General features: G+C 39.9%; 1 protein-coding gene across 4 annotated transcripts in view; it reads left to right on the forward strand.

Annotated features, from left to right (window-relative positions):
• Window positions 1-1,897: 1,897 nt before the first annotated feature.
• CEP83 (centrosomal protein 83) overlaps window positions 1,898-14,331 on the forward strand; it is a 201,458-nt gene continuing 189,024 nt past the window's right edge. For all 4 annotated transcript variants that reach the window (XM_030819844.1, XM_030819842.1, XM_030819845.1 and 1 more), the window contains exon 1: window positions 1,898-2,325. The gene's annotated coding sequence lies outside the window, so the exon portion shown is untranslated. The remainder of the gene's footprint in view (window positions 2,326-14,331) is intronic.

The raw sequence follows: 14,331 nt of genomic DNA on the forward strand, positions 1-14,331 counted from the left end.
TATATTCTGCTTTTTTTTTTCCTGAGGGGAAACTATATTTTTTGGACATATTTTAATGCAAATAAAGAACTTTACATCAGTTTTTAATGGGTCAAGAGTATTCCATTGCATGTACCAATCATAATTTTCTTAACTAGTGTCCTAGTGATGGACACTTGTTTCTAGAAGCATTATTTTTAAAAAAGGTGGCAAATAGTATCCTTATGAATCTATTATTTTCCTTAGGGTATATGCCTCGGAAATGAGACAGCTGTGGGGCAAAGGCTAATGCATATGTTACATTTTGGTAAATAGAGTTGTACCAATTTCACCTTCACACCAAAAATGCCTGACAGTACTTGTATCCCACACCCCTATCAACAATGATAGACAAAAAACAACCGTTTGGAAGTGGGACAACTTTCCGTTTGTTAATTGAATATTTTTTTCTTGGCTTTTTGTATTTTTAATAGATGGGGTTTCACCATGTTGGCCAGGGTCGTCTCGAACTCCTGACCTCAGGTGATCCACCTGCCTTGGCCTCCCAGCGTGCTGGGATTACAGGCGAGAGTCACCGCCATTTCCCAAATGATCTTTTTCCTACTGACCTATAATTTGTAATGTACAGTTTACTGGCTACCACAGAGATTTCTGGAGTTGTCTGGCTTCAGCGTTTAAAAGTAATGGTTTTGGGCAATTCTGTAAAATGGAGATAACAATTGCACCTACCTTACAGAAATGTGAGAGTTAAATAAGATAACCTGAAAAAGTACCCCAGTACTTGACACACAAATGCTCAGCAAATGTGAGCTACTGTTATTATACTAAACACTCATACATACACGGGAATTTCTGGATTCTGTATTCTATCTCCCATGTCTCATCTATGTAATCCATCCAGCAACATTCCATTACCAACTGTCTGTCCTTTTTTTCCCTCCTCTTCTCTAAAGAGAAACGGTCCTTTCTAATGGCCCGTTTTCCCTCATTTCAACAACAAAATCACCTCTCAGTTGCCTACTACTAAACTAGAGCCTGAAAATCATAATCTTGGGGGTAAAAATAAGCTGTCCTTCACAAAGCAGTGAGAATCAAAGCCCAACCAAGGCACTGAACAAACGCTGGGGATGGGAAGGTGTCTGTTTCTTCCAACACGTATTTTGAAAGGCTGATGGCCTACTTTGTTTCAGCCTTTGGATGATCATGGAAGTTCTCAAAAGCTAGCACCTCCTCTTCCAACTATTGTTTACAGCCTTAAGACAAGTAGTTCCCCATGTGACCCCAGGTAGGCCCTGAACTTGGGATAACCAGGACAGGAGACTTGGAGCAGGAGGTGCGGGGGGCGAGGAGGGCTCTCTTCCGGGCGATTGGTCCTAACCTAAGGTTCCCTCAGGGCAAGCTGAGCCGACTCCCCACTCGGGGGCTGATGCCCAAGGCAGACGCGGCAGGCAGGCGGCTTCGGGAGCGCATATCCGCACACATGGGGACGATGGCAGGCGGGCGAAGGGAGAGAGGTGGCGGCAGGATTACCATCTGAGGCTCTCAGATGGTGTGGGGAAGAGGGAAGGAGAGGCGCGAAAAGGAGGAAAACCCCTGGAGACGCTGTGTCGGGCGGAGGCTAGGGAGACCGCCTTCGCGCTCCAACCACGCGCGTCACTCAGACTCCAGGGCAAGTGCCCCGGGCTAGTGTTTCCGTTCCCTGGGGCTCTGGGGCTCTCTGGGTCCATCCCAGGGCCCTCCAGGAACGCCCTCGGGAGCGCAGCCGGCCCGGCCGCTGCCGCTGCCGCTGCCACCCGTGGGCGCTCCCGCCTCGGTTCGTTTATCTCCTCCTTCCAACGGCTCCGGCAGCAACCGGCGTCCGTGGCGTGGGTGACGTCGGCGTGGGGGGTGGGACTTCCTGCTTCGCGCGCCGCTGGGCCAAGGGACAGAGCCCGCTCCTCCAGGCTGGAGGGGCGGTGCGATGAGGCGGCTTCTGGGCCAGACGTCAGCACGGAGGGTGGCGCCGCACCCCTGAGGATCCCGGTCCACGCGGAGGAGTGGGGCTTTTCGCCGCCGCCGCCGCCCTCGGACCTCTCCCGGGATACTTCACATATCCCTAGGGACGGGAGCCCGAGGGGTCCGCTCGGCCCTCTTCCTCTTCAGCTTGGGCCGCGAGCTGAAGAGCGTGGCGGGCTGAGCCGACACCCCGCTGTAGGACCGTAACCCTTAGTCCCAATGCCTCCGTAAGCGGAGCTGAGTGGGTGCCGGTGATTGGAGCTGTGGAGTTGGCCCCGGTGGCGAGCGCGGCCAGAACTGCGGTCACTTAAGTTTTCCGTGTGCGGGTTGCAAGGAGCGTGCGTGCGTCTGGTATGTAACCTCTCTTTCTGGGGACGGCGTCTTGTTTGTATTTTGGAATACTCATTTTGTCCCTCCACAAACTGCCCTTGAATCCTTTTTTTATTTTCCTCGTAAAGTAGTGGAAGCTCGTGCTAGAAAAGTAGGCAGGGAGACGCACGTGAAACTCTTTATGGAGCTTTTGGACGCACTCTGGTTTGGTGGTTGTGTAGCCAATTTGGTAATTGGCCAAACGTTTAAGTACCTCCAGCTTAATTTACGATGAAAAAGCTATGCTACCATTTTCCTTGGCTTTGAAGACAATTTGAATGAACAGTAATGTCGGCTGTCATTACTGAGATAACACCTAAAATATGTTAGCATATGCTTGGTTTAAATACTTTGGTAAATCCTCAGTGTCCAACTTTTGACCATAATCAATGGGCATTTTGCTCTTAAAAATATTCACTGCTAAGTATTTTTAAAGCCTTTAGTTAGTTGAAATGATTAAGCTCTTTCAAATGTTACAGATGTCTAGGATAAGGAGAGACTTGTCTGAATTTCGTGTATATGATATATACTTCATAATCTGTTCAGACTTTAAGCAGCTGTAAAACAGAGTAGGTTGTTAAAGCAGTGCTTCTGTTACCAAGCAACATCTCTGTAAACAAGTCTGACATTTAACTAAAACACAATTAAATGTATCTATCCTACAGTTACCTGGATTCAGAATTCTCTGTATTTATGAGTTTAGCCTGTAAGTGGTTAGAATTAATACTCACCTTTTGTATTGAGGTTTGATTTCAAACTCAGTTTGTTCAGAATTGTTAGAATGCTTTATTTATTTATTTATGACTGAGTCTCACTCTGTCGCCCAGGCTGGAGTGCAGTAGCGCGATCTCGGCTCACTGCAACCTCTGCCTCCTGGGTTCAAGCGATTCTCCTGCCTCAGTCTCCTGACTAGCTGGGATTACAGGTGCGTGCCACCATGCCTGGCTAATTTTTGTATTTTAGTAGAGATGGGGTTTCACCATGTTGGACAGGCTGGTCTCAAACTCCCGACCTCAGGTGATCCGCCCACCTGGGCCTCCCAAAGTGCTGGGATTACAGGTGTGAGCCACCGCACCAGGCCAGAATGCTTTAAATTACACGTGTCACACAGGACTCTCCTGAGAGTTGCAAATGGTTTTGAGTTGTCCTTTGGTTATTTAGGACAGAGTATGCTGGGTATTCCCCTTACTTTGAGTGTTTTCTTTCCAGATCAGATGAAGTGTGCAGACTGTATTTAGAACATTCTCAAATAATAGTGAAATACAATTTAGAATTCCATGCAGCACTGGGAGACTGAAACACTGATTATTCACAGGTAGTTTTTTTTTTTTTCTTTTTTTGAGACAGAGTTTCATTCTTGTCGCTCAGGCTGGAGTGCAATGGTGTGATCTTGGCTCACTGCAACATCCGTCTCCCAGTTTCAAGCGATTCTCTCATCTCCGCCTCCCGAGTAGCTGGGGTTACAGGCACATGCCACCATGCCCTGCTAATTTTTGTATTTTTAGTAGAGATGGGGTTTCACCATATTGCCCAGGCTGGTCACGATCTCCTGACCTCAGGCGATCTGCCCGCCTTGACCTCTCAAAGTGCTGGGATTACAGGTGTGAGCCAGCGTGCCTGGCCTATTCACAGGTAGTTTTTAATCCTTGCTTTACCAGTCACCTCACTGTCTCCTCTTACTGAACCTTTAATGATAAAATTTTTATGGCGAGTTGTTAGTTTTTAGAGCACTTTCTGAATGATCTTTTGAATCAGTAACCTTTCAAGTAAGCAAGTATGTGAGAAAATTTGAGACATGATGAGACTAAATGACTTCTTTGAAATCTGTTAATAATGGGAATTGGAACTTGAAGTTTAATGTTCTTTACGTCAGATGCCCTTATGTATTGCTAAAATCCATGGACTTAGTTTTAGTTCTCTCCTCCTTTTTTCTATATGCTGATGTTGAAGTAATGAAATATTCAAAAGTTGGGCAAGACGGAGAAGACGACAAATCAAGAATGACTCGTATAATCCTTAGTAATCAGAAATCAGCATTATGTCATGGGATGTTCTAATTCAAGAAGCTTAGAATGAAATCTTAACAGAAAGATTAGTGAATTTCAGTGAATTGTCAGAATTTCCCCACCCCCAGGTACTGTCTCTTTGCCTAAAGTAAATGAGCTTGCTTTTAATTTTGTCATACATAATATATTAGGTTCCGTAAGTATATTGCCCACATTATTTAACCTGTGTGCTTTTAGGGAATGTGTGTAAATCTGTGTAAAAAACTTCCTATTAACCCAGGTTCATGTTTCTTAAGCTGAATTATTCGAAATCCTCTCACGTTGCCTTTTCAAGTGTATGTTCTTTATGGAAAACGTGTCTCTGTCCAGATTGGTTTCTTCACTATCCCCTAAACCTGCTCTGTACTTTATCCTTTCCATATTAGTCTGCATGTCTTTCTATCCCCCGTGACCTGATCTTATTCCCTTCTTTCTGAAAATCTAAATTGTACCTTTTCTATAAGGTTCAACTCCACCATGACCTCATACCTACATACATAGGAATAGTATGTATTTGTGAGTTATATTTATTTGATACTTACACTTTTTATTGTATTATTTTAGCTTTCTTGACTTCCTTACTAGATTGTAAGCTTATTAAGGGCAGGACTTCAGATCTTGATGAGCTGTATCCTTAGTCTTTTCCAAATAGAAGTTGCTGAATAAATGTTTCTTAAAGATGACTGATATGATTAGGCTTTGTGTCCGCACCCAAATATCACCTTGAATTATAATCCCCATAATCCCCATGTGTCAGGGGAGAGACCAGGTGGAGGGAATTGGATCATGGCGGCAGTTTCCCCTATGCTGTTCTCGTGACAGTGAGTTCTCATGAGATCTGATGGTTTTATAAGTGTTTGGTAGTTCCTCCTGCATTCATTCTCCTTCCTGCTACCTTGTGAAGAAGGTGCCTTGCTTCCCCTTCACCTTCTGCCGTGATTGTAAGTTTTCTGATGCCTCTCCAGCCATGTGGAACTGTGAATCAGTTAAACCTCTTTCCTTTATAAATTACCCAATCTCAGGCAGTTCTTTATAGCAATATGAAAATGGACTAATACAATGACAGATACGCATTTCTACTTCCCCCGCCTTTTGTAAGTATCATGAAAGTAAAGTTATTGAGAGAAGAGAGTAACTGAAAGGGAAATGGCAACAGTAAACTATAAAAAAGATTGAAGAGTGGGGAATTCACGGAATCAGAAATAAAGATTCTGTTGCTAGAAAGTGAGTATTTGAGAATTTCCCATGGCAAGGAAATACCAGCAGTAAGGACTCTCAGGAATGCTGGCACTATTCTTCAGTGGGCTTGGGGAGTTTGGTCAATTTCCTGGTTCCTAGTAGAATATTAGTTTATTATATTTTTTTCATCAGGACTGCCCTCTCTAGGTCATGGAGAGATCACTGACTGTCAAGTCTAGTACTATTTCTTTTTTTTTTTTTTTTTTTTTTTTTTTGAGATGGAGTTTTGCTCTGTCGCCCAGGCTGGAGTGTAGTGGCGCGATCTTTGCTCACTGCAACCTCGAACTCGTGGGCTCACGTGATTCTCCTGCCTCAGCCTCCCAAGTGGCTGGGGCTACAGGTGCACGTCACCACACCTGGCTATTTTTTTTGTATTTTGAGTAGAGACAGGGTTTCACCACATTGGCCAGGCTGGTCTCGGAACTCCTGGCCTCAAGTGATTCACCCACCTTGGCCTCCCAAAGTGCTGGGATTGTAGGTGTGGGCCAATGCCCCCGGCCTACTATTTCTTTTAACTGAGCTATAATCCAGGATGGAAGAAATTAAGAAATTAAGAAAATGCCCAGTTATTTGCCTTCTGTATATTGTGACTTCAGATTGCTTTTGGATGAAAATTCAGAGTTAGTAGGAACCTAAACCTGGCCATTCCATTTTGGAAAGCACCTATCTTCTGTCTCAAAATATGTCTATAAAATGTCCATGTAGTTTTTACAGTCTCACCAAAAATCCTGTATCTAATGCTTATAACAAAGAGTTACTTCAGTTGAAGGTATAGAAAGTGAAGTTGAGTCTCAGAATGCTTTCATAAATATTCATTTGATTCAGTTATTTCTTGAGTGAATTTGCCGTTCTCGCTTCTGAGTTGTTGCCCAGTAACTCAATTGCAGTATAATATAGCAACCCTTGAAAACAGTAGCATTGTAGTATAGGGATTTTCCTAATGAAGTTGCATTGCCTATCTCTGATGTTCTTCTTCAGCCTCTCTCAAGTGATTGCATTTTGTTTTAAGGCAGCTATTTCAGATATTGTTAAACTTAAGGGGCGTACAATATATGCTCTTAAGGATATTTTTTAGAGTACTGACGAATTATAACTTCTTTCACATTGTTTTCCACATAGAGACGCATGATAATGTTTCTGGAATTGGTTCATTCTGGTGGGTTCTTGGTCTCGCTAACTTCAAGAATGAAGCTGCGGACCCTCGTGGTGAGTGTTACAGTTCTTAAAGATGGTGTGTCCGGAGTTTGTTCCTTCAGATGTTCAGATGTGTCTGGAGTTTCTTCCTTCTGGTGGGTTCATGGTCTTGCTGACTTCAGGAGTAAAGCTGCAGACTTTTGCAGTGAGTGCTACAGCTCTTAAAGGTGGCGCATCCAGAGTTGTTCATTCCTCCCGGTGGGTTTGTGGTATTGCTGGCTTCAGGAGTGAAGCTGCAGACTTTCGCAGTGAGTATTACAGCTCATAAAGGTAGTGTGGACCCAAAGAGTGAGCAGCAGCAAGATTTATTGGGAAGAGCGAAAGAACAGAGCTTCCACAGCATGGAAGGGGACCTGAGCAAGTTGCTGCTGCTGGCTCAGGTGCCTAGCTTTTCTTCCCTTATTTGGCCCCACCCACATCGTGCTGATTGGTCCATTTTAAAGAGAGCTGATTGGTCCATTTTACAGAGTGCTGATTGGTCTGTTTTTACAGAGTGCTGATTGGTGCGTTTACAAACCTTTAGCTAGACACAGAGTGCTAGTTGGTGCATTTACAGTCCTTTAGCTAGACAGAAAAGTTCTCCAAGTCCCCACCCGACCCAGAAGCCCAGCCGGCTTCACGTCTCAATAAGTATGTATTGAATTATTTTTTGTGTGAAGGACATGTGAAAATACTGGTTCAATTAAAGATTATTCTGGGCAGAAAAACTATTATGTAATAGCAGACTTCTCTACAACTGATATAGCCAGCTAGAGCTGGGGTGGATGAAGTTGAAATTGTTCTTTATAACATTTTGTATTCTAGAGCTTCATAGAAAGCTGAGATCACTAAGCACAATTTAATAGGTACTCTAATTTTTTTTTTTTTTTTTTTTTGAGACATAGTCTTACTCTGTCAGCAGGCTAGAGTGCAGTGGTGTGATCTCAGCTCACTGCAACCTCTGCCTCCTGGGTTCAAGCGATTCTCCTGCCTTAGCCTCCCAAGTAGCTGGGACTACAGGCATGTGCCACCATGCCCGGCTAATTTTTTGATTTTTAAGAGAGATGGAATTTCACCATGTTAGCCAGGATGGTCTCGATCTCCTGACCACCTTATGACCCACCTGCCTTGGCCTCCCAAAGTGCTGGGATTACAGGTGTGAGCCACTGCGCCTGGCCTAGGCACTGTAATTTTGTGGGAAGAGACTGAAGGATTCAGGAGACCAAGGCTTGACTAGGTGAGTCACTTCACCTTTCGTGGCCTAGTTTCTCATTTGAAAACATAAATCTCTGAAAGTTTCCTTCAGAAATGGTATGCTTCCAATTTAAAGCAAATTTTACTTCTCCTATATATGGGTTTAATCAATATTTGAGTGCCTATTATGTGTCTTGTGCTATTCTAGGCACTGGGGAGATTGTGAATAAGACATAGTGCTAAGTCTCAATCACCTTATTGTCTGATGGGAGAAATGGACAAAGTAATTAGTAATTTGTAATAAAGCATGTTAAATGCTATAAGGATAGATAAGAATGTGTTTTGGGGCATGTAGGAAGAATACCTGGCCTAGAACTAGAAAGAATACACGAAAATTGAGGAATATCTCTTTAGAATCTTTTAAGTGTAGTTGTAGGGTGTACAGAGCAGTATTCAACTTGGCCCGGAGGGAGTTAGTCAAAGAAAACTAGGGAGACATTTCTTGAAGTTGGAGAGAGAGAGAAGAGACATCAACGTTAGTGGTAGTTGAAATACCAGGTATGGATGAGGTTCCTAGTGAGAGTTGTGTAGAATCAGAAGAGAGCTTGTGAACACCAGCATGTAATAGGAAGGGGGAGAAAGAAAGTAGGAAAACCAGAGTAGGGTAACGTTTTGGAAACCAAAGAAAGAATGCACATCACATTTAGTTTATTGATTAAGTGGAAATTGTTGCCCAAGAAACATTGAGTGTGTAGTCCTATAAATGTAAACCTATCTAAATAAAGATGCCCTCTACAAAGATCTGAACTTGCAAATGGGGGTAGTTTAAGTCCTTGCTTAGCAGCATAACAGAGGAAAGAGTATGTACTTTGGAACCTGGATCCTGAGAGTGAAGGTTAGATTAGTAGCTGCTTAACTTTTTGAACCAGTTGCTTAATTTTTTGGTCCTTAATGTATGGATTAAAATAAGGTAAGTTGTAAACCTGACTTTTAGTGGGCATTGTTGATTTTTATCCATGCCATTGTTAATGACTCTACTGAACTACATACCCTTCTTTTCCTTCCCCATCCCCCGTCATATGCTTTTATCCTTCAAGATCCAAGAAAATTCCTGCCTTTTCTTTGATATCTTCCTATGTGGATGATATTCCAAATTTTCTGTAATGGGATGAACATGTCCTGTATCCCTTAGAATTAGCAACACTACTCTTTTCTCTTTTTCTTTTTTAAAGCCTTAAGAAGGAAATTGTATTATCTCACATGTAAGAAGTCTGGAGATAGGTGGTTCTAAGATTGTCAATTAAGTGGCTCAGTGATAATCTTTAAGAACCTGGATTCTTTTTGCTTGGTCATCCTTTGAACTCAGCCTTGATTAGTACAACTATCATCAAATTTTCCAAAGTTTGGAAGAGATAACTTCTTTCTTCTACCTAGCCCTTTTTAAACAGCTTTATTGAGGTATATTTTACCTACCATAAAAACCACTCATTGTAAGTGTACAATTTAATGGTTTTTAGCAACTTGATAGAGTTGTGCGACTGTCATCACAAGGCAATTTCTGACATTTTATCGGTCTCCTAGATTCTCTCAAGCTTATTTGCATTTAAGGTAACTCCTTCCCACAGCCCCAGAGAACCACTGATCTACTTTCTATCACTATAAATTTGTCTTTTCTAGATATTTCATATAATTGGAATCAATACAGTAGTCTTTTGCATCTGGCTTCTTTAACTTCGTGCTTTTGAGGTTTATTTAATGTATGTATATCAATGTTTTGTTCTTTTTAATTGTTGCATAGTATTCTTGTGTATTTTCCATTCACCAGTTGAATAGTATTGGTGAATAGTATTTCCCATTTAGTGGTAACTGGTGAATAGTATTTCCCATTCACTGGGTGATGGACATTGGATGGTTTCCAGTTTTTGGCTATTATGAATAATGCTGCTATGAAGATTTGTCTGTAATTCCTTGTGTCAGCATATGTATTCATTTGTTTTGGGTAAATTCCTAGGAGTGGAATTGCTGAATTATATGGTAAGCTTATTTTTAACTTTTAAAGAAACTGTCAAAATGTTTTCCAAAGTAGCTGTACCAATTACATCCTATCAGCAATGTATGATGATTCCAGTTTCTCCACATCCTCACCAACAGTTGGTATTGTCTTTTTAATTATAGCCATTCTAGTGAGTATCTAGTAGTATCCCATTGTAATTTTAATTTGCATTTCCCTGCACAGTGGTGTTGCACACCTTTTTCTGTGGTTATTGGCCATTTGTAAGTAATTTTTGGTGGAATATCTGTTTAAGGCATTTGCCCATTTTTTAGCTGGGTTTTTTTTTTTTTTTTTTGGTCTTACTGAGTTGTAAGAGTTCTTTATATATGCTGGATAAAAGTTTGTATTGTTTTTAATATCAGAAATAAGATTTGCAAAGATTTCTCCCAGTTGGTGTCTTGGCTTTTCATATTTTTACTGGTGTCTTTTGAAGTGCAAAAGTTTTTAATGAAGTTATTTCTTTTGTGTGTGTGGCATGTGCTTTCATGTTAGGTATACGAACTTTTTGCCTAATCCAAGGTCCCGAAGATTTTTCTCTTGGTTTTCTTTGAGCTCTTTCCTTTAAATTTAAGATTCATATTGAATTAACTGTACATTTGATGTAAGAAGAGGATCTAAGTTCATTTTTTAAAAATGTGAATGCCAAATTATCCAGTACCATTTGTTAAAAAGACAGTTCTTTTCCCTTCAATTGTATTGGCATCTTTGTAAAATATCAGTTGACTATAATGTAAGAATGTATTCCTAGACTCATGTCTATAAACCTATCCTTACTCCAACACTATTCTTTCTTGATTATTGCAGTTTTATAGTAAGTTTCAAAATGAGTAGTGTAACATTTTCTTCTTTTTCAAAATTGGTTCTATGCTCTTTCCATTTCCATATACAATTTAGGATCAGCTTGTTAATTTCTACAAAAACACATCTGATACTTGTAGGATTTGCATTGAATCTATCCATCAGCATGGGAAATATCACTAACTTAACAATCTTGAGTCTTCCAATCCATGAACATGTAATATCTCTCCGTTTACTTAGATCTTTAATTTCTCTTAATAATGTTTTTTACTTTTCAGTGTACAAATCTTGCACTTCTTTGGTTAAATTTATTCCTAAGACTGTTATAATTTTGATGCTCTTGGAAATGGAGTTTTCATGATTTGATTTCAAATTGTTCATTGTTAGCACAAAGAAATGCAACCAGCCAGGCTCGGTGGCTCACGCCTGTAATCCCAGCCCTTTGGGAGGCCAAGGTGGGTGGATCACGAGGTCAGGAGATCGAGACCATCCTGGCTAGGTGAAACCCTGTCTCTACTAAAAATACAAAAATGTTAGCAGGGTGTGGTGGCGGGCACCTGTAGTCCCAGCTACTCGGGAGGCTGAGGCAGGAGAATGACGTGAACCCAGGAGGTGGAGCTTGCAGTGAGCTGAGATCGTGCCACTGCACTCCAGCCTAGAGGACAGAGCGAGAATCCATTTAAAAAAAAAATGCAACCAATTTTTGCGTATTGTTTGTACATAGATGATCATGTCTCAAAACGATACTTTTTCTTTCCAATTTCAATGTTATTTATTTCTTCATTTTTGCTTTAATTCTTGGGTTAGACCCTCCAGTAAGATGTTAAAGAGAAGTGTTGAATGTGCATTGCATTACTCCCAGTCTTAGGGGGAAAACATGCAGATTTTTGCCATCAGGTATAATGTTAGCTGTAGATTTTCTATAGATGCCCTTTGAAGAAGGTTAAGGAAGTTCCCTTATGTTCCCAGTTTGTTGCAAGTTTTTAATCATGAGTGGGTATTAGATTTTGTCATGTTTTTTTCCTGCATCTGATGATATGGTTATATGATTTTTATTCTGTTAATATGCTATATATTAACTGATTATTGGAGATTAAACCCACCCTGTATTCCTGGGACAGATCGCACTTGGTCATGCTGGTAAGATGTGGGTTTTTTTGTTTTGTTTTGTTTTTAAGTGTTTGAGACAGAATCTTGCTCTGTGACCCAGGCTGAAATGCAGTGGTGTGATTTTGGCTCACTGCAGCCTCAGACTCCTGGGCTCACGCGATTCTCCTGCCTCAGCCTCCCAAGTGGCTGGGGCTACAGGCACACGCCACCACACCTGGCTATTTTTCTTTTTTTTTTTTTTTTTTTTTTGGTATTTTTTGTAGAGACAGGGTTTTGCCATGTTGCCTGGGCTATTCTTGAACTCCTTGGCTCAAGCAATTTACCTGCATGGCCTCCCAAAGTGCTGGGACTACAGGCTGAAGCCACCATGCCCAGTCCGTGCTGTATAATCTTTGTCATATGTTGTTGAATATGGTTTGTCTGATTATTGTTAAGGAATTTTGCATATATGTTCCTGAGGGATATTAGTCTGTTGGTTGCTCGTGATCTTGCTCTTACTGCTTTAAATGTTTGGTAGCATTCATTAGTGCAGTTGTGGGGGCCTGGCCATTTCTTTGTGGGAATATTTAAAATTATTAGTTCAGTTTCTTCACTTCTTGTTATAGGTCTATTCAGATTTTCTCTTTCTTCTAGAGTTTTGGTAATTTGTATGTTCTAGGAAGTGTAGTCCATTTCATATAAATTATCTAATTTGTTGATACGAAGTTTGTATTAAGAAATCCTTAAATAATTTAAGGTTGGCAATAATTTTCCCTCTTTCATTCTTGATTTTGGTAATTTGTATCTCTTATTTTCTTGGTCAGTCTAGCGAAGTTTTTTTTGTTTTTTTTGATTTTGTTAATGTTTCCGAAGAACCAACCTTTTATTTCATTGATTATTTTTCATATCTATATTGTCTATTTCACTGATTTCCACACTACAAAATTATTATTTTTCTGCTTGTTTTGGGTTTAATGTCCCCTCTGCTGCTTATTTTTCTAGTTTCCTAAGATGGAAGCTTAGATTATTGGTTTGAGACCTTTTTTTTTTTCTCATATAAATGTTTAAAACTATACATTTCCTTCTAAGCACTGCTTTAGTTACATTCTGTACATTTTGGTTCGCTGTCTTTTGTTTTCATTCAATTTGAAATATATTTTAAAATTTTTCCTTGGAATTTTTTCTTTGATCAATGGGTTATTTAGAGGTATGTTTTAAAATTTACCGATAATTGAGGTGTTCCCAGATTTATTTTTGTTCGGATGACTAATTCCATTGTGATCAGATCACACATTTTTTATGAGTTCAGTCTTTTAAATTTTATTGAGACTTGTCTTGTGCCCCAGTATGTGGTGTATCCTGGAAAATTTTCCTTGTGTGTGTAAAAAGGTTGTATATTCTGCAGTCATTGGGTGGTATTTTCTGTCAGTTATGTCAAGTTTATTGATGAGGTTAGTCAAGTCTTCTATATCCTTGGAGATTTTCTGTCTTGTTCTATCAGTCGTTGCAGTCTTCAGCTGTTTTTGTTGAATTATCTATTTCTCTTTTTAATTATCTCTTTTTTTGCTTCATGTATTTTGGAGTTCTTTGGTTAGATGGATAGTTATTGTTGTATCTTCCTGATATAGTGACCCTTTTTTCATTATGAAATGGCCTCCTTTGTCTGTAATATTTCTTATCTTAAAATCTATTTTTCTTGGTACTATAGCCACTCTAGTTTTTTTTTGTGGTTATTGTTTCTATGGTGTGTTTTTTTAAAAAAAATCCTTTTAATTTTAACCTATTTATGTCTTTGAATTGAAGATTTATCTCTTGTTGACAGCCTATAGTTAGGTTTTGTAATCCATTGTAACATAATCCCCCCTTTGAATAGTGTTTAGTTCATTCACATGTAATGTAATTGTTGATATTATTGGATTTACATCTGCATTTTTCATATTTGTTTTCTATTTGTCTCATTTGTTTTTTGCTTTTTCCTCTTTTCTTTACCATCTTTCTGTGTTAAATATTCTTTAGTGTATCTTTTTATTTCTGTTGATTTCTTTTGCTATATTTTAGGGATTACAATGTGCCTTTTAACTTAATTACAGTCTCCTTCAGAATAATACTAAATTCTGATGAATTATAGAAACTTTCCTTTAGTGTTATCTCTTTTTTCTCTTTTTGTTGCTATTATTATTATATATATTACAGCTGTATGTATTACAAACTCAGCGATACAGTACTATAATTATTCCTTTATGTAGTCTTATGTCTTTAAAGGAGATGAAGTGAAAATAATTATATTTTTAGAGTCTTTAATATTTACCGATGTAATTACAGTTTCCAATGAGCTTCATTTTCCTGTAGAGTATTATTTTTCTTTTTTTCAGACAGGTTCTCCTTCTGTTTTCCAGG

The sequence above is a fragment of the Nomascus leucogenys genome, chromosome 10, assembly GCF_006542625.1.
Source record: "Nomascus leucogenys isolate Asia chromosome 10, Asia_NLE_v1, whole genome shotgun sequence".
Lineage (NCBI taxonomy): Eukaryota > Metazoa > Chordata > Mammalia > Primates > Hylobatidae > Nomascus > Nomascus leucogenys.